We start from the raw sequence: 21,140 nt of genomic DNA, 5'->3' as shown, positions 1-21,140 counted from the left end.
TGCCATGGCTGGCAAAGTGAACGGAAAATGCGCCAGGAACATACAGCGGCATGTCTAAATTCACTGCATGGCCCACATGCTCAATCTGTTGTTGGAGGAGGCCTGCACAGTTAACCGGACAGCCTCTCGATTTTCTTCCATCATGGAAAGCCTTCTTTTTACAGCGAGGTACTCACCATGCCATGTCCTGGAGATGGGCCAGGAACGGTCATCTTCCCTGTCACTTCTCCACATCAAGTGACATTGCCAAAACTATAGACCCAGAACAGCTTATCTAGGCATATGATGCAAAGACCTGACGTTGGATGCTGCTCCATTTGGGTAAAAGTGTTATTTTTTAATCACTTTTGCTTTGGCAGTTACCAAGCCATTTATAGCCTACACTGTATGGTTTTGTTTATAACCATAATTGCTTAATTTCCAGAACGAAGTGTTTCAATATTTGTTTGGTGAATTTCATGAAAGCTGCTTGACGTTGATATTCATATTATATAAATAACTTTGATTACATCTCAGGGTTTATTGTGTCAAGATAAAACAATTGTCGTTGTCCACACTTAGTGATGCTGCATTATAGGCTCATGGAGCGCTCATGGCATTTGTCCTTTGCATTGGTCTTGGTCTGGGTTGAACGTTTATTTTCATGAGAGAGCGGGATCAGTGACGCCAACAGGAATCCCAAGGCCATGATAATACAGTTATGGACATAATGAACAGATTATGCCAGTCATGTTTAATTAACAAAAAGCCTTTTTCTGCTGAAATGTAATTCTTCATGAAATGTGAATAGTAAACTTCTGACCCACTGGGAATGTGATGAAAGAAATAAAAGCTGAAAGAAATAATTCTCTCTACTATTATTCTAACATTTCACATTCTTAAAATAAAGTGGTGACCTAACTGACCTAAAACAGGGAATTTTTACTAGGATTAAATGTCAGGAATTGTGAAAAACTGAGTTTAAATGTATTTTGCTAAGGTGTATGTAAACTTCCGACTTCAACTGTATATAGGCTATTGTAACTAGCGGAGCGCACCTGCCATATCGTTGGTGAGTTGAGTGCATAGTGCCCGGCTTTATCAATGTCAATGCTGGGATTTTTCTTTAGGACAACAATTTCCTCATTCAGGCTAGATGGATGTCATATTGTAGGTATACCATCGGTGTGCCTCCCCTCTTTTCATAGCCTCGTTGTCACGATCGTGTGGAGGAGAGACGGACCAAAACGCAGCATGTGGGAAATAAGCCATCTTCTTTTATTATAGAAGAAGGCACAACGAAACAAAACACTTTCAAACTAACAAAACAACAAACGACCGTGAAGCTAATAACGTAGTGCACACGCACACACACACACACACACACACACACACACACACACACACACACACACACACACACACACACACACACACACACACACACACACACACACACACACACACACACACACACACACACACACACACACACACACACACACACACACACACACACACACACACACACACACACACACACACACACACACACACACACACACACACACACATGCTACAAACGTTCAACATAGACAATTCCCCACAACAAACTAAAGCCTATGGCTACCCTAAATATGGCTCCCAATCAGAGACAACAGAAATCAGCTGTCTCTAATTGGGAACCCATTCAGGCAACCATAGACTTTCCTAGACAACTACACACAACATAGACACAGCTAGACAACTATACTAAACATAAACCCAACTACTCTAAATAAACCCCCTAAACCTTACAATCACCCTGGACACTACAAAACCCACATAAATACCCATGTCACACCCTGACCTAACTAAAATAATAAAGAAAACAAAGAATACTAAGGCCAGGGCGTGACACTCGTCTATTTTTTGCATTCAATACTAAGTTGTCTTTTAGTTCTCAGTTTGTGCCAGTAATTTCGATAATTTTTGGGGTATTAAGTAGGTTCTGCTAACATCTCCAGTCATGTCTAATGACATAGGATTTCTAAAAGGCCACATTTTCCCGGACTATAGAAACTCCGTTGCGCTGAACTGCATAGCCTGTGCTCTCTGCCGAGCTCTGTTCAGTTCTTTTTTGCAAACAATGACTGAGTTAGACATATTACAATTAATAGACCTACTGTTACCGAATATACTCATCACATTAGGATTTAAATGTGATGATTCATGGAATGCTTTATTACAGGCCTAAAGAGGACGTTTGTGTGGAAAAACATATACAGCTTCCCCAAACTTGAAACCCACGCGCCACCTATGGAATATATATATATTTGTTTTTATTTATTTAACCAAGAAAGTCAACTAAGAACAAATTATTATTTACAATGACGGCCTAAAAAGAGGCGAAAGGCTTCCTGTTTAGAGGGCACATTGGGGCTCTTGTCTTGTGGTGTGACTGAGCGGCTTAGTGTTCCCCTCTCTCCTCTACCCATTCTCCCTCCGACCAGCCAGACTAGTCAGTCAGTGAGTTCCAGATATGGCCTCCTGTATCCTGTGTCTCCACAGTGTTAAAGTTATTTTAGGAAAGGAGGCCACCCATCCATCCAATCAACCAACCAACCACAGGGCCTATAGGTGCAGCTGTTGATAGTTACTGGGCAGATATATGATCATGGTCTCATATGTCTAATCAATTTGTATATGTCACATGCGCTGAATACAGGTGTAGACCTTACCGTGAAATAGTTAAGAAAATATTTACTAAATAAACTTTTTTTAAAGTAACAAAATAACAAAAATGAGGCTACAATGCCTTCGGAAAGTATTCAGACCCCTTGACTTTTTCCACATCTTGTTAAGTTACAGCCTTATTCTAAAATTGATTAAATAAATACAAATCATCAGCAATAATGTATTAACTATTATTCTACAATGTAGAAAATAGTAAAAATGTATTAAAACCCTGGAATGAGTAGTGTGTCCACACTTTTGACTGGTACTGTATGTAAATGGGGCGGCAGGTAGCCTAGTGGTTAGAGCATTGGGCCAGTAACAGAAAGGTTGCTAGATCGAATCCCCGAGCTGACAGGGTCACAATCTGTCGTTCTCCCCCTGAACAAGACAGTTAACCCACTGTTCCTAGGCCGTCATTGTAAATAAGAATTTGTTCTTAACTGACTTGCCAAGTCAAATAAAGGTTAAAAAAAAAAGTAATATTTACGTTTTTTATTTTGTACAAATTTGCAAAAATATCTCAACTTTTATTGCTTTGTCATTATGGGGTATTGTGTGTAGATTGATGTCTCGAAAAAACGATGTAATCAATTTTAGAATAAGGCTGTACGTAACAAAATGTGGAAAAAGTCAAGGGGTCTGAATACTTTCCAAAGGCTATGTATATACATGGGGTACAGGTACCGAGTCAATGTGAGGGGGTACAGGTTATTCAAGGTAATTTGTACATGTAGGTAGGGGTAAAGTGACTATACATAGATAATGAACAGTGAGTAGCAGCAGTGTAAAAAACAAAGGGGGGGTGTCAATGCAAATAGTCCGGGTTGTCATTTGATTCATTGTTCAGCTTGGGGGTAGAAGCTCCGGTACCGCTTGCCGGGCTGTAGCAGAGAGAACAGTCTATGACTTGGGTGACTGGAGTCTTTAACAATTTCCTTCCTCTGACACCGCCAAGTATATAGGTTCTGGATGGCAGGAAGCTTGGCTCCAGTGATGTACTCGGCCGTATGCACTACTCTCTGTAGCATCTTACGGTCGGATGCCGAGCAGTTGCCATACCAGGTGGTGATGCAAACGGTCAGGATACTCTAGATGGTGCAGCTGTATAACTTTTTTTCCCCCCTCACCTGAAAAGGCATTGTCGTGCCCTCGTCACAACTGTCTTGGTGTGTTTGGACCATGATATAGTTTGTTGGTGATGTGGACACCAAGGAACTCAAAACTCTCGACCCACTCCACTACAGCCCGTCGATGTGAATGTGAGAGTGTTCGGCCCTCCTTTTCCTGTAGTCCACGATCATCTCCTTTGTCTTGCTCACGTTGAGGGACGTTGAGGGACCTCCTCCCTATAGGCTGTCTCATCGTTGTCGGTGATCATTGTTGTTGAGGATCAGCATGGCAGAAGTATTGTTGCCTACCCTTACCAGCTGGGGGTAGCCCATCAAGAAGTCTGACAGTGTCTGTGTAGGGAGGGCTCCCTTGTCAAACAGGTGGAGGAGGGTTCTTGTTAAAAAAAAAAATATCATGCACAGTGCTGCAGTAGTCAGGCCACAGAGCTTGGCCCAAAATGTGTTGCAGGGTCGTGCCAAATCACGTTTTGACAACTGAATGGGAACTTGCCTGCCCGCCCATTTGATCGATGCCAAATACATTTGATTGACAACTAAGAGATATGCTAACTATGAATAACAGTCGTTCAGAATAGCTAGCTAGCCAGCAAAGTGGTTCACATTTCTTGCTAGCTAACCAAATGACACCTGCACCTCTAGCTGTAGCCACCAAAAAATGATATTAGGGGAAAAAGTCACTCACCCACTCCTCCAATAATATGACATGCTCCCAGCAGATATCTAGCTAACGTTAGGCTCCGTGACTTTAGCTTGCTAAATAAATAGCTAGCTACATCAATAGATATGCTAGCACAGGTATTTAATAACTCCAAATAACAAAAACATAGCTAAAGGGTTGTTGTAACATTTAAACTTAAAACATTATTCATTTTTTTTGCACTGCATGGATCACCGCTGCGGTTGAATGCAGCACTGCTGCATGGTACACTCAACATGTATTGTAGTGGAGTAGCCAGCCTAGGCTACTGCTAAAATGTTGCTGTAATAGGTTTACATGTTTCTCTTTTGCATGATTTTTGTTGCCGGTTTAGTTTTTTGGTTCTTTATTATCAAGCTTTTAAAATCTAAGCCAGACTGCAACATTTTAGTAGCCTAGCTAGGACTGTTGCATGTCTGTACACTTTCCCGCTACTGTGCGCTGTAAAAGGGACATACGAAAGCAGCGCAATTGAAGTTGCATTCACCGACGCGAGTGCATTAGGCTGTGTTTGACACATGTGCGCTTGCCTATTAGCCACATTGTGACTGACTTGTGATCATTGCCCTTGCTAGTTTGAGTGTATAAACATTCCCAGCCTTAGTCACAGTCATACATTTTTGTTAAAAATATTGAGTAATTGAAACTGAAACCGAAACGGTGGCGGCAGCAATCAATGCATCAGGCCAGCTGTGATTTACAACCTGATAGCAATCTTTTTGGACTACCAAGAAATGTATTGGTGCATTATATGAATCATATATTGAACCGCATCCATCTATTCTGCCAACAATGCATTACTGTAAGGCATGTCATTTCTTGTCAAATGGAACCTAATTTGTGAAAGTTGGTTTTGAATCAAACTGGGAATTGGATATGTTTTACTGATATGATTGTCTGTTTGGTTCATATCTGCAAAGTAGTTCAAATGCTGTCAGTTCCACTTTAACTAATCACTAGCTCCTACCTGGAATATCCCTACTGACTGGCTGAGTCTGTAACTGGAGCCCTGCACAGTCACTAGTGTCCTGTCAGTGGGTGGCATCATATGGTGCATTGTGTGAGTGACACAAAAGCTCCCATGTTTACTGTGCCCCCCCCCCCCACACACACACACACACACACCAACAGTGGGCAACAATTAAGTACAGCACTGTGATTGTTTTCAATTAAAATAATAGCTTCTTATTAAATAGCAATTTCTCAACAAGAAATTTTGCCAGGACTGTCTGAGTGGTCTGAGTAAGGAGGTGGAAAACTGAAAATTAGCTGTTATTGGCAGAGAAGTTTGGAACTCTTTCTTATTGACTTGTCTAGTATTAAGAGGCTGACATTTCAGGCGGTCTTTTCAAACAGCTCTTTCACTGATTATCATCATTTTCACAATTTCACACTATTATTCCAACCTCAGTGTGGAAATATATAAAACACAAGAAATCGTGTTTTTGACTGCACTGAGCCGTTAATGCAAGTAATTTGTGACCCATTACAGAAATCTGGGCATATAACGCATGCCACTACTTCACAGGAGAGGCATTTGAATTTAAAATAAATAAATCATTTTCGTCAAAATGCTCTGTCAAATGGCACATCCTGCTCTCTGCTACCCCAGATATTTTCATCAAGGACTACATACAAAGTGTAGCTACAGATTTCAATACCAGTGTTGTCCTGAATACAGCTGCTGGTATCGACATAGCTCTGTCTTCTGTGGTTAAAGCAGTTTAGACTGGCTGAAGCCAAGAGGGAAGGATTATTTTGAAAGTGTTTCAATCTGCCATGAATCATCATAATCCATACACCAGTAAAAGTCTACAGTTAAAATGCTAAGATAATAGCGTATGTACATGTAGCTATCTCAACTGTATAAAAAGTAATTTTCATCGATAGCTATTGTTAGGTAGACAGTTGCATACAGGTACCGTTATAGCTTGCTTCGAACTGCAATAAACCATTGTTTACAGATGTGGCCAGTTGCATTCTGCTGTTAATGTGGATTGCTGATGTGCCAAGGCATGCATTACATGATGATAATATTTTTCATGTTTGCCAGTTTGTCATGTTTAACTACCTAGCTACCAAATCAAATCAAATGTTATTTGTCACATGCGCCCAATACAACAGTTGTAGACCTTACAGTGAAATGCTTAATTACAAGCCCTTAACCAACAATGCAGTTTTAAGAAAATACCTAAACAACTAAGTAGTAAAAGTAACAATTAAAGAGCAGCAGTAAAATAATAATAGCAAGGCTATATATAGGGGGTACCGGTCAGTTGAGGTAATTGAGGTAATATGTACATGTAGGTAGAGTTATTACTTGTGTCTACATTGCCTTCATTGTTGGGATGGAAGCAGGTTAAGTGTGTACAGGGCATTTTAGTACAGCTGTAGCAGTCGGCAGGCAATAACAAGCTATAGAACATGAATTCATTTATGTTTTAACCTATTTTTCTGGAATTTATCTTTCAGCATAAACCCACGTACCGCCACTAGTACAAGGAGATGATTGAGAGTGAACAAGCAACACTTCAGGTATTTTGTCTTTGTACTTTGAGCTTATTGCTTGGACTTGGGGGTCAACTAATGTTATTGCTGGTATGAAAGGTTTCAATGTCTTGTCTATTTTGTCTGCTTTCCTCCTTCATAGCTTTAATTATCTGGAGCCTGGTGTTGTGGCCAGGGAGCTTTCACTCAGATGGAACCAGGTTTCAGCTGCTGTGCAATGTTGACGTCCTTCCTCCCAGAGATGTGCAATCATCACCCGGAATGGATACCGGCAAACATATATTTTTAAGAAGATCAGGACTTTTGCAATGAAAAGGCCATGCACATTATATGCTGCTTCAAAGGGCAGGACAGAAATATGCTCTCAGGCTAGATTCCTTTGTTCATATCATAGATACAAATTATTATTATTTATTATTTACCTGAACCATAATTACTCATTATTATGTATTATTTACCTGAACCAAAATGACTCAAATTATCTTATGATACAGGCCTAGGTCTAGATATTGTTTTTACCTTTATGTGTTAAGTTTTCCCAATTGTAGGCTACTATTTTATTTTTATTTATTGAACCTTTATTTAACTAGTCTACCTTTACCAGTTGAAGTTAATAAAGCATTTTGTTGAAATCTTTTGTTTTTTAAGCATTACCTTACTGCTTTAGCACATGGCCACATTCACGTGTTTCAATGTGAATTATTTAAGAGATGGGTGGGTCTAAGGCTTTAGAGGGTGTGAACGATGCTAAATGGGCATAAAGAAAGTGCAGCACTATAGATATACAATAATGATATACTATAGATATACAATAATATTTCATACTGTAAAAGGTTTGCCTAATGGGGTAACTTGGGGAGATAATGTTCAGAAAAAAAAGCATTTTTCTCCTAAATGGGATTATAAATGTATCAACTATTAAAGCAGCATTACTTCATGTTTCCTCAAACTATAGTGTATGATATGCCATTTGAAGCTCTGAGACTGTACTTTTCCACAATGTAAAAAAAAAAAACACAATTTCAAATTTTGAAACATAAGACTGAAAAGAGATGTGGTCACATATACTAAACAGAAATATAAATGCAAGATGCAACAATTTCATTGATATTGCTGAGTTACAGTTCATATGAGGAATCAGTCAATTGAAATGAATAAATTAGGCCCTAATCTATGGATTTCACATGACTGGGCAGTGGCACAGCCATGGGTGGGCCTGGGAGGGTATAGGCTCACCCACTTGGGAGCCAGGTCCACCCACTGGCCACTCTCCCATAAAGCCCATACTGGTGAAGTGCTGTAGAAACTGTTGTCCTTCTGGCAGGTTCTCCCATTGCAGGCAAGGAACTCTGCAGTTCTGTCAGAGTAGTCATTGAGTTCTTGGTCACCTCCCTGACCAAGGTCCTTGCCTGGTTGCTCAGTTTGGTCGGACGGCCAGCTCTGGGCAGTCTGGGTAGTTCCATATTTGTTCAATTTCCCAGTGATGGAGACCGCTGTGCTTTTTAAACTTTAAACACTCTAGAAATTATTTTACACCCATCCCCAGATATATGCCTCATCATAATTCTGTCTCTGAAATTTACGGACAGTTCCTTGGACTTCATTGTATATTTTATGCTCTGACATACCCTGTTAACTGTGGGACCCTACATAGACAGGTGTGTTTCTTTCTAAATCATGTCCAAACAATTGGCGACAGGTGGACTTCAATCAAGTTGTAGTGACATCAAGGATGATCAAAGGAAATTGGATGCACCTGAGCTCAATTTGCAAGGTCATAGCAAAGGTGTAAAATAAATTTGCAAACTTTTCTAAAAACATGATTTTATTGTGTGTAGAGAAAATCTATTTAATCTTGCCACTATAGGGGGTGCTGTTTTGCATTAGCATAATTTGCTCTACAGATTAAACTGCCTAGTACTCAATTCTTGCTCGTACAATATGCATATTATTATTATCATTGGATAGAAAACACTCTCTAGTTTCTATAGCCGTTGGAATTTTGTCTCTGAGTGAAACAGAACTCCTTCTACAGCACTTTTCATGACAGGGAGTCAGATTTCAGACATCTTGGCCCCTGATCTGGGGTCGGTTTGCTGATCTGGGGTCGGTCCCTGTAAATGCTATGGAGAAATAGACACTGCTTACGTCTTCCCCTGGGTGTCAGTATGTGGTGACGCTTTGAATGGAGTCGATTGCGCAATCAGGGCCTGTATAAAACAGCAAATACCGGAAGTAGCTTCCTTTTGCTGCCTGCGCCTGACGCACGAAGGACGTCGGACTCGCCTCCTTCCAACCTGTTGTTTAGCCAGTAATATTTCTCCGGTCATGTTTTTACTCGTTATAGGTGTTAAAAACATCATAAGGTAGTTAATTTAAACCGTTTTATAGCAATTTATATCCGTTTAGTGCGATTTTGAGGCATTTCTTTCTGAGACACTTTGAACCGCTGGGCACGTTTCCAGTTCATGCCGAATGTTAGTGGGAATTTCCACATGGCAAGAGGACAGCTTTCGACCAAAAGATGATTAGACCCAAGAAAGGATTCATTGCCCAAGATTCTGATGGAAGAACAGCTCATAGTAAGAACACTTTATGATGATAAATCGTGTTTCTGTCGAAAAATGTTAAACGCTTATGCCGCCATTTTGTTTTGTATAGCTTCGCTTGGCGCAACCTGTATTGAAAAGTAAGGATAATTTAAAAAATGTAATTCAGCAATTGTATTAAGAATTAAATTGTCTATCAATCGCTGTCCATCCTGTATTTTTTAGTCAAGTTTATGAGTATTTATGTATAAGACTAGATCACTGTCTAATATGGCGCACGACATTTTCTGACCAGCTGGGCTACTTTTCTCATTGTCTAACCATGATTTTGGTGGCTAAATATGCACATTTTCGAACAAACTCTATATGTATGTTGTAATATGATGTTACAGGAGTGTCATCTGAAGAATTCTGAGAAGGTTAGTGAAAAAATTAATACATTTTGGTGGTGATAATGCTGTCGCTCTTTTTGCCGTGAATCAATGCTGGGGTAATGTTTGCACATGTGCTATGGTAATATAACGATTTATTGTGTTTTCGCTGTAAGACACTTAGAAAATCTGAAATATTGTCTGGATTCACAGGATCTGTGTCTTTCAATTAGTGTACGCTGTGTATTTTTACTAAATGTTTTATGATTAGTAATTAGGTAATACACGTTGCTCTATGTATTTTTTCTAGTCGAGTTGTGATGGTGGGTGCAATTGTAAACTATGATTTATACCTGAAATATGCACATTTTTCTAACAAAACCTATCCTATACCATAAATATGTTATCAGACTGTCATCTGATTAGGTTTTTTCTTGGTTAGTGGCTATAAATATCTTTATTTGGCCGAATTGGTGATAGCTACTGGTGTTGAGAAAAAATGGTGGACAAAGAAAAATGGTGTCTTTTGCTAACGTGGTTAGCTAATAGATTTACATATTTTGTCTTCCCTGTAAAACATTTAAAAAATCTGAAATGGTGGCTTTATTCACAAGATCTGTATCTTTCATTAGGTGTCTTGGACTTGTGATTTAATGATATTTAGATGCTACTATTTAATTGTGACGCTATGCTAGCGATGCTACTCAGTGTGGGGGGGTGCTCCCGGACCCGGGGTAGAGAGGCGTGAAAGGTTAATCCATTTTGAATTCAGGCTGTAACAAAATGTTGAATAAGTTAAGGGGTATGAATACTTTCTGAAGGCACTGTATATTAGTCCTGGTCTATGGTCTTTTCTCCATATTTGGGGTATCCAAAAACCAGGAGAACATGAGATTTTCCCACAGAGATTTTCCTTGTCCAACATCTGACAGAAAGAATGGGTCAGCCAAACTTCCCATTCATTCAGAGCACCCCAGTGGGCAGAATGTCCACCCACCGGCCCCCATAGACAATTAGAGCTTGGCTCTTCTCTGTCACACAGAGGGCCCAGGCCTGTGCAGAGGGGCAGGGTGGCATTCTCCAGACCCATCCAACCAGAATGACTGGGTCACAAGCTGAACTGGCACATTATTTATTTACAACAACTTTTGATTATAATCACACAAATGGGGAAGGATGGTCCCTGCCTGATGCTTTGATAAACCCTTTTCACTCGTCTTGACTAAGTGACTGACTGACTCTACTCCTGAACATGCTGGAGATAATATTTAGTTATTGCTGTAGAAAATGTAATGCCCTGCCATTCACCCAATAACAGAGGCTGTGTCAGGGCATTTGAACTGATTCCAGAGGCCGAACCAAAACAACGCCGCCGGAGAAGAGGGAGACGGAGCTGTCTTCTGGTCAGACTTCGGAGGTGCGCACGCCACCCACCGCTTCCAAGTATATTACTCGCTAATGTCCAGTCCCTAGATAACAAGGTCGACGAAATCAGGGCAAGGGATGCTTTCCAGAGAGACATCAGGGATTGTAACATACTCTGTTTCACAGAAACATGGCTCTCTCGGGATATGCTGTCGGAGTCGGTACAGCCACCTGGATTCTCAGCGCGTCGCGCCAACAAGAATAAACATCTCTCCAGGAAGAAGAAGGGTGGGGGTGTATGTTTCATGATTAATGACTCATGGTGTAATTGTAACAACATACAGGAACTCAAGTCCTTCTGTTCACCAGACATAGAATTCCTTACAAATCAAATGCCGACCATATTATCTCCCAAGAGAATTCTCGGTTATTGTCACAGCCGTGTATATTCCCTCTCAAGTAGATACTACGACGGCCCTCAAGGAACATCACTGGACTTTATGCAAACTGGAAGCCATATATCCTGAGGCTGCAGTTATTATAGCTGGGGATTTTAACAAAGCAAATTTGAGAACAAGGCTATCAGCATATCGGCTCTAGCACTTGCACTGAAAAAAAACTTAACCATTGTTACTCTAACTTCCGCAATGCATACAAGGCCCTCCCCCGCCCTCTTTTCGGCAAATCTGACCACGACTCCATTTTGCTCCTCCCTTCCTATAAGGCAGAAACTTAAACAGGATGTACCCGTGCTAAGGATTATTTAACACTGGTCTGACCAATCGAAATCAACGCTTCAAGATTGTTTTGATCATGCGGACTGGGATAATTTCCGGGTAGCCTCAGAGAATAATATCGACGTATACGCTGATTCGGTGAGTGAGTTTATAAGGAAGTGTATAGGAAATGTTCTACCCACTGTGACTATTAAAACTTAACCCTAACCAGAAACCGTGGATAGATGGCAACACTCGCACAAAACTGAAAGAGCGAACCATCTCATTTAACAATGGAGAGGTGACTGGGAATATGGCCGAATACAAACCGTGTAGTTATTCCCTCCGCAAGGCAATCAAACAAGCAAAATGTCAGTATAGAGACAAAGTGCAATTCAACGGCTCGGACACGAGACGTATGTGGCAGGGTCAACAGAATCACGGACTACAAAAGGAAAACCAACCACATCACAGACACCAACGTCTTGCTTCCGGACAAACTAAACACCTTCTTTGCCTGCTTTGAGGATAATACAGTGCCACTGACGCGGCCCGCTACCAAGGCATGTGTGCTCTCCTTCTCCGTGGCCAACGTGAGTAAGACATTTAAACGTTTTAACCCTCGCAAGGCTGCCGGCCCAGAGCATGCCGCAGACCAGCTGGCTTGTGTGTTTATGGACATATTCAATCTCTCCCTATCCCAGTCTGCTATACCCACATGCTTCAAGATGGCACCATTGTTCCTGTACCCAAGAATGCAAAGATAACTTAAATAAATGACTATTGGCCCGTAGCACTCACTTCTGTCATCATGAAGTGCTTTGAGAGACTAGTCAAGGATAATATCACCTCCACCTTACCTGTCACCCTAGAGCCACTTTAATTTGCTAACCGCCCCAATAGGTCCACAGACGATACAATCGCCATCACACTGCACACTGCCCTATCCCATCTGGACAAGAGGAATACCTATGTAAGAATGCTGTTCATTAACTATAGCTCAGCATTCAACACCATAGTACCCTCCAAGCTCATCATTAAGCTTGAGGCCCTGGGTCTCAACCCCGCCCTGTGCAATTGGGTCCTGGATTTCCAGGTGGTGAAGGTAGGAAACAACATCTCCACTTCGCTGATCCTCAACACTGCATGCATGCCTCCAACTCAATCATCAAGTTTGCAGACGACACAACAGTAGTAGGCTTGACTGACAACAACGACGAGACAGCCTACAGGGAGGAGGTGAGAGCTCTCGGAGTGTGGTGTCAGGAAAATAACCTCTCACTCAACATCAACAAAACAAAGGAGATGATCCTGGACTTTAGGAAACAGCAGAGGGAGCAGCTCCCTATCCACATCAACGGGACAGCAGTGGAGAAGGTGGAAAGTTTTAATTTCATCGGCGTACACATCACTGACGATCTGAAATGGTCCACCCACACAGACAGTGGTGAAGAAGGCGCCTCTTCAGCCTCCGGAGGTTGAAGAAATGTGGCTTGTCAACTAAAACCCCCACAACCTTTTACAGATCCACAATTGAGAGCATCCTGTCGGGCTGTATCACCACCTGGTACGGCAACTGCACAGTCCACAACTGCAAGGCTCTCCAGAGGGTGGTGAAGTCTGCACAACGCATCACCGGGGGAAAACTACCTGCCCTCCAGGACACCTACAGCACCCGATGTCACAGGAAGGCCAAAAAGATCATCAAGGACAACAACCACCCGAGCCACTGCCTGTTCAGCCCACTACCATCCAGAAGGCGAGATCAGTACAGGTGCATCAAAGCTGGGACCGAGTGACTGAAAAAAAGCTTCTATCTCAAGGCCATCAGACTGTTAAACAGCCATCACACGCACAGAGAGGCTGCTGCCTACATACAGACTTGAAATAATTGGCCACTTTAATAAATGGAACACCAATCACTTTAATAACGCCACTTCAATAATGTTTCCATATCTTGCATTACTCATGTCATATGTATTCTTTACTATCTATTTCATCTTAGCTTATGCCGATCTGTCATTGCTCATCCATATATTTATATTTATATATTTTTATTCCATTACTTTACTTAGATGTGTGTATTATTTATAGGTATTTGTTATGGAATTGTTAGATATGTCAGAACTAGAAGTACAAGCATTTTGCTACACTCGCAATAACATCTGCTAACCATGTATGTGACCAATACAATTTGATTGGATTTTAGGAGTGGCTTCCGTCTGGGCACTCGACCATAAAGGAATGATTGTTGGAATGCTGCAGAGATGGTTGTCATTCTGGAAGGTTTTCCCAACTCCACAGAGGAGCTTTGTCAGAGTGACCATCGGATTCTGAGATGCAGTTTCTTAGACCGCTACGCCACTCGGGAGCCCATACATCAGTGGTGTAGTCTTGGTGAATGAAGTGGGTGAATGAAAGGCGCCCTGTGTCACGACTTCAACCGAGGCAGGCTCTCCTTCCCGTTCGGGTGGCGCTCGGCGGTCGTCGTCACCGGCCTACTAGCTGCCACTGACTCTTTTTCCTCCCCCTCCTTATGTGTTTATTTGTATCACCTGTGTTTAGGTAATTGGTAATTAGTGTGGCTTTATTAGTCAGCCAGCCCGTACGCTTCTTTGTGCGGGATTGTTCGTTTGTAGCTTTGGATTTCGGGAGTGGTTTATGTATTGTGGACTGGGTTTGTCTCCCGTGTTTTTGGACAGTTGTTTATGACACCCAGTAAGTCTGTGTTGGACATTTTGTTTGCCAGTTTGGCATTAAAGAATCAACGTATTGAAGCTCTGCTGTTCCTGCGTCTGACTTCACACCCCCAGACACCCAGGTCGTTACACCCTGTGTGAGAAATTCTATGAAAAACTGATGTAGGTGACTCTGAATGACCTAAAATCATAGCAAATGCGAAATACATCCACCATGATATCCATAATTAAATAATATGCCCTGCCCTTATGCCTGATATGTTAGGCTAAGGGACAAGATAAGCGCAGAGGTAAGAAAAATAACAGATTCCTGTGGTGTTGTTACATCAGAATGGGATACTTGAAGAGTTCCTACACTTCCCAGCAGCTGAAGGCTTGGATGCTTGTCACTGCTGACTCATCTCTGTATTGTACAATCACAAAATACAGATAATGGATGAAGTGTTCAATCCGACAGTCCAATCTCACGAAATAATCAACATATCAGATCGACCACTCCCACTTAAAGGAGCGGTCTACAGTACAGGCACAACAGGTGGATTCAGGACCATCGGTCAGGGCATCGGCCGGACACCAGCTCGGCATTGGATTGGAATATGCGCAAAAAGTTTATTGCACTATTGTACAAAGAAGCAAGGAAGAATAGATAGCCGTGAAAGGGTTTTCATTAAGCCCGAAAGTGCACACCTTTTACCATGTAAAAACAGCGACAAACAATACAAACACTTTAGGTCTATATCGTGAACTGTATGGAGGGTATGAAATGAATAGCTCACTTTGAATAAGCAAATGCTACTGTAGGCATTTAGGTATGAAAACATGAAGTCATTATACATAATACCACGATGGGTATGAATACACTAGCTCACTTGAATCAGCAAACACAAACATGAAATCATTATACATAGCCAAATATCACGGTGGGTAGCCCACTTAGAACTAAAACACATAGGCCTGGCCTATCAATGCCGGCATGAAAATATGAGGCTAAATCATAAATAAACAGTATTCAGGCTTTCTTGTGTTCTTCAAGTTTTACAGCACAAGGCATAGGCTTGGTGTTGCATATAGGAGATTATTTCATCACAGTCCAACGAGTCACTGAGTTCCTATTAAAAGGACAATAGGGCTAAATTGTTGAGACGTGCAGTCAGCATGCAAGATCTGATCTATGTTTTGACACAGCCTGTATCAATGTTTTGATACAGAAGAGTCTCTCAACAGTACATGAAGGCATAGGAAAGGTGATGGCCTAGTAGTCTTTTGATGTTAGGGAAAATATCAGGGCTGCAGCTGTCCAAAACTTCAATAAGGGATGGGAATTCCTGACCTTGCCATGGAACCTCTTAGTGCATTTTTCAACATTTTTAAAAAGTCAAGAGACAACACAAACAACAAATCAAATTCATTTTTTTCCACTTTAAAAATGTTTTTTAAGCCATCCTGATAGGGTGGGCCAGTGTTCAATCTGACAGGGCCTCTGCCAGGCCTCTCTTCCCTCTGCATGCGTATATGATTTGCATATAACTTTGACATGTGTCATGCACAGAGAGAACTAAAAACAGGCATGTTAGAAAGTTGCAGCGATGCTTCTGCTCAGTTCTTATGACCCATGAGGCCTAGACTATATAGTGATAAAGTCTACTACAGTATAGTATTTGGCCAGTTTACCATATAGGCCTGATTGGTTGAGTGCTGCTTGAAGGTTCTCTCACCTCCACAGAGGAACTCTGGAGCTCTGTCAGTGAAACCATCAGATTCTTGGTCACCTCCCTGACCAAGACCCTTCTCTCCTGATTGCTCAGTTTGGCCAGCTCTAGGAAGAGTCTTGGTTGTTCCAAACTTCTTCCATTTAAGAATGATGGAGGCCACTGTGTTCTTAGGGACCTTCAAAGCTGCAGACATTTTTTGTGTCCTTCCCCCAGATCTGTGCCTTGATTTTACAATCCTGTCTCGGAGCTCTAAGGACAATTCCTTCGACCTCATGGCTTGGTTTTTCCTCTGACGTGCACTGTCAACTGTGGGACCTAACATAGACAGGCGTGTGCCTTTAAAAATCATGTCCAAACAATTGAATTTACCACATGGGGACTCCAATCATGTTGTAGAAACATCTCAAGGATGATCAATGGAAACAGGATGCACCTCAATTTCGAGTCGCATAGCAAAGTTTCTGATTTTTTAAATTGTAAATACATTTGCATTCGCCTCATGTCGATTCCACGTAGGGCATTTTCAAAGGGATTCATTCCTTTTAAAGGCAGTCACTCTTTAACGCAACCCATGCAGTAAGAAGGAACCCCTGTTTTGAATGCAGCAAACAGGAACATAAGATGCCCCGGCCTAGTGAGAGGTGAGGGGTCACCAGAAAGCACGGGGCACACATTCCGCTTCTACTCCGTCCTCAGGTGTTTGTGAGTGTGGTGTAGAAATGAGCGTCGTCAGCAAAAACGTGTTCAACCCTGTTTTGAATTCATTAGGGTCTGGAGTGGATGGGTTCATGCTGTGATGAAAATAACCTTCAGGGAATAGTCTGTACTATGGGCTTCCCAACACAGCACGTTTGAAACATGTGAAGAATATCCTCCACGTGGTTTAGGCATGTGAAAACAGCTGCAATATCTCTAAAAGTCTACATATGGGTGATGAGTGTCAGATAGTATCATAATTTTTTAGATAATGAGACGCAATACCATACTGCAAAAAAACATTAATTCGATTTTAAAACTCGCTGCACGGTCTAAGACACTGCATCTCAGTGCAAGAGGCTTCACTACAGTCCCTGGTTCGAATCGAGAATGCATCACATCCGGCCGTGATTGGGAGTCCCATAGGGAAGCGCACAATTGGCCCAGCATCGTCAAGGTTTGGCCGGGGTACACTGTCATTGTAAAAAATATATATATATATTTTTTTTTATTCTTTTTTTATTTAACCTTTATTCAACTTTGTTCTTAACTGACTTGCCTAGTTAAATAAAGGTTAATTCAAAAAAATGTAAAGAGAACGTCACAGGAAGAAGAATAAGCCAGTGAGAGATGAAATGACAGCAGCTTCACTCCCTCCCATTCTCTCCCATGGTGCTGTCTGATTGGCTTACCATGCTGTCAGTCTGTTGTTCTGCACCAATCACACTGGTTATCCTCTCCACTTCCCTCCGCTCTCCTCCCCGCTACCGGGCTGCGCTTTCTCAGCGAAGTCTCCTGCCAACACAGAAGAAAGACCCACAGCATTAAGACACAGTGTTTTCCATTAGCACTGGATATTTCCTGGCACATCATTTACACTATATACAGTGCACCTTGACATTTTCCACATTTTGTTATGTTACAGCCTTATTCTAAAATCAATTACATAGTTTTTTCCCCCCTCATCAATCTACACACAATATCCAAAAATGACAAAGCAAAAACATTTTTTTTTTTAAATGTTTGCTATCTATTAAAAAGAACATACTGAAATTTCACATTTACATAGAGTTGAAGTCGGAAGTTTACAACCTCAGCCAAATACATTTAAACTCAGTTTTTCACAATTCCTAATATTGTATCCTCGTAAAAATTCCCTATTTGAGGTCAGTTAGGATCACAACTTTATTTTAAGAATGTGAAATGTCAGAATAATAGTAGAGACAATTATTTTTTCAGCTTTTATTTCTTTCATCACATTCCCAGTGGATCAGAAGTTTACATACACTCAATTAGTATTTGGTAGCATTGCCTTTAAATTGTTTAACTTGGGTCAAACGTTTTGGGTAGCCTTCCACAAGCTAACCACAATAAGTTGAATTAATTTTGGCCCATTCCTCCTGACAGAGCTGGTGTAACTGAGTCAGGTTTGGAGGCCTCCTTACTCGCACACGCCTTTTCAGTTCTGCCCACTAATTTTCTATAGGATTGAGGTCAGGGCTTTGTGATGGCCACTCCAATACCTTGACTTTGATGTCCTTAAGCCATTTTGCTTGGGGTCATTGTCCATTTGGAAGACACATTTGCGACCAAGGTTTAACTTCCTGACTGATATCTTGAGATGTTGCTTCAATATATCCACACAATTTTCCTCTGTCATGATGCCATCTATTTTGTGAAGGTCACCAGGACCTCCTGCAGCAAAGCAACATGATGCTGCCACCCCCGTGCATCGCGGTTGGGATGGTGTTCTTCAGCTTGCAAGCATCCCCCTTTTTTCCTCTACACATAACTATGGTCATTATGGTCAAACATTTATATTTTTGTTTCATCAGACCAGAGGACATTTCTCCAACAAGTATGATCTTTGTCCCCATGTGCAGTTGCAAACCGTAGTCTGGCTTTTTTATGCGGTTTTGGAGCAGTGGCTTCTTCATTGTTGAGCGTCCTTTCAGGTTATGTCGATATAGGACTCGTTTTACTGTGGATATAGATACTTTTGTACCTGTTTTCTCCAGCATCTTCACAATGTCCTTTGCTGTTGGTCTGGGATTGATTTGGACTTTTCGCACCAAAGTATGTTCATCTCTAGGAGACAGAACGCGTCTACTTCCTGAGCGGTATGATGGCTATGTGGTCCCATGGTGTTTATACTTCTGTACTACTGTTTGTACAGATGAACGTGGTACCTTCAGGCGTTTGGAAATTGCTCCCAAGGATGAACCAGACTTGTGGAGGTCTACAATTTTTGTAGGTCTTGGCTGATAGCTTTGATTTTCCCATGATGTCAAGCAAAGAGGCACAGAGTTTGAAGGTAGGCCTTCAAGTACATCCACAGGTACACCTCGAATTGACTCAAATTATGTCAATTAGCCTATCAGAAGCTTGTAAAGCCATGACATAATTTTCTGGAATTTTCCAAGCTGTTTATAAAGGCACAGTGATACAGTGAATTATAAGTGAAATAATCTGTCTGTAAACAATTGTTGGACAAATTACTTGTGTCATGCACAAAGTAGATGTCCTAACCAACTTGCCAAAACTATAGTTTGTTAACAAGACATTTGTGGAGTTTGGAGTTTTGATGACTCCAAAATAAGTGTATGTAAACTTCTGACTTCAACTGTAAGTATTCAGACCCTCTACTCAGTATTTTGCTGAAGCACATTTGTCAGGGATTACAGCCTTGATTCTTCTTGGGTATGATGTTACAAGCTTGGCACACCTATATTTGGGGGTTTCTCCCATTCTTCTCTGCAGATTCTCTCAAGCTCTGTCAGGTTGGATGGGGAGTGTAGCTGCACAGCTATTTTCAGGTCTCCCCAGAGATGTTAGATTGGGTTCAAGTCCGGGCTCTGGCTGGGCCACTCAAGGACATTCAGAAACTTTTCCTGAAGCCACTCCTGCATTGTCTCGGCTGTGTGCTTAGGGTCATTGTCATGTTGGAAGTTGAACCGTTGCCCCAGTCTGAGGTTCTGAGAGCTCTGGGGTAGGTTTTCATCAAGGATCTCACTGTACTTTGCTCCGTTCAGCTTTCCCTCGATCCTGACTCAGTCTTGGTTTCATCATACCAGAGAATCTTGTTTCTCATGGTCTGAGTCTTTAGGTGCCTTTTGGCAAATTCCAAGCGGGCTATCATGTGCCTTTTCCTGAAGAGTGGCTTCTGTCTGGCCACTCTACCATAAAGGCCTGATTGGTGAAGTGCTGCAGAGATGGTTGTCCTTCTGGAAGGTTCCACAGAGGAACTCTGGAGCTCTGTCAGAGTGACCATTGTGTTCTTGGTCACCTCCCTGACCAAGGCCCTTCTCCCCCGATTGCTCAGTTTCGCCGGGAGGCCAGCTTTAGGAAGAATCTTGGTGGTTCCAAACTTCATCCATTTAAGAATGGAGATCACTGTATTCTTGGGGACCTTCAACGCTGCAGAAATGTTTTCTTACCCTTCCTCAGATCTGTGCCTCGACACAATCCTTTCTCGGAGCTCTACGGGTCAACTGCAAGTGCTGTTATTTTGAAGTGGAAACATCTAGGAGCAACAATGGCTCAGCCGCAAAGTGGTAGGCCACACAAGCTCACAGGAAGGGACTGCCAAGTGCTGAAGCATGTAAAAATTGCCTGTCCTCGGTTGCAACACTCACTACAGAGTTCCAAACTGTCTCTGGAAGCAACATCAGCACCAGAACTGTTCCTTGAGAACTTCATGAAATGGGTTTCCATGGACGAGCAGCCGCAAACAAGCCTATGATCACCATGCGCAATGCCAAGCATCGGCTGGAGTGGTGTAAAGCTCGCCGCCATTGGACTGTGGAGCACTGGAAACGCGTTCTCTGGAGTGATGAATCACACTTTACCATCTGGTAGTTCGACGGACAAATCTGTGATTGGCGGATGCCAGGAGAACGCTACCTGCCCCCAATGCATAGTGCCAATTGTAAAGTTTGGTGGAGGAGGAATAATGGTATGGGGCTGTTTTTCTTGGTTCAGGCTAGGCACCTATGTTACA

At 41.9% G+C, this 21,140-nt stretch overlaps 1 protein-coding gene across 2 annotated transcripts in view; it reads right to left on the bottom strand.

Annotated features, from left to right (window-relative positions):
* LOC129822175 (myotubularin-related protein 4-like) overlaps positions 1-21,140 on the bottom strand; it is a 145,118-nt gene that overhangs the window by 108,585 nt on the left and 15,393 nt on the right. For both annotated transcript variants that reach the window (XM_055880243.1, XM_055880251.1), the window contains exon 2: positions 17,833-17,935. The gene's annotated coding sequence lies outside the window, so the exon portion shown is untranslated. The remainder of the gene's footprint in view (positions 1-17,832; positions 17,936-21,140) is intronic.

The sequence above is a fragment of the Salvelinus fontinalis genome, chromosome 2 (genome assembly GCF_029448725.1).
Source record: "Salvelinus fontinalis isolate EN_2023a chromosome 2, ASM2944872v1, whole genome shotgun sequence".
Lineage (NCBI taxonomy): Eukaryota > Metazoa > Chordata > Actinopteri > Salmoniformes > Salmonidae > Salvelinus > Salvelinus fontinalis.
The sequence above is the reverse complement of the archived record's forward strand: the minus strand, read 5'-3'. Positions and strand labels throughout refer to the sequence as shown.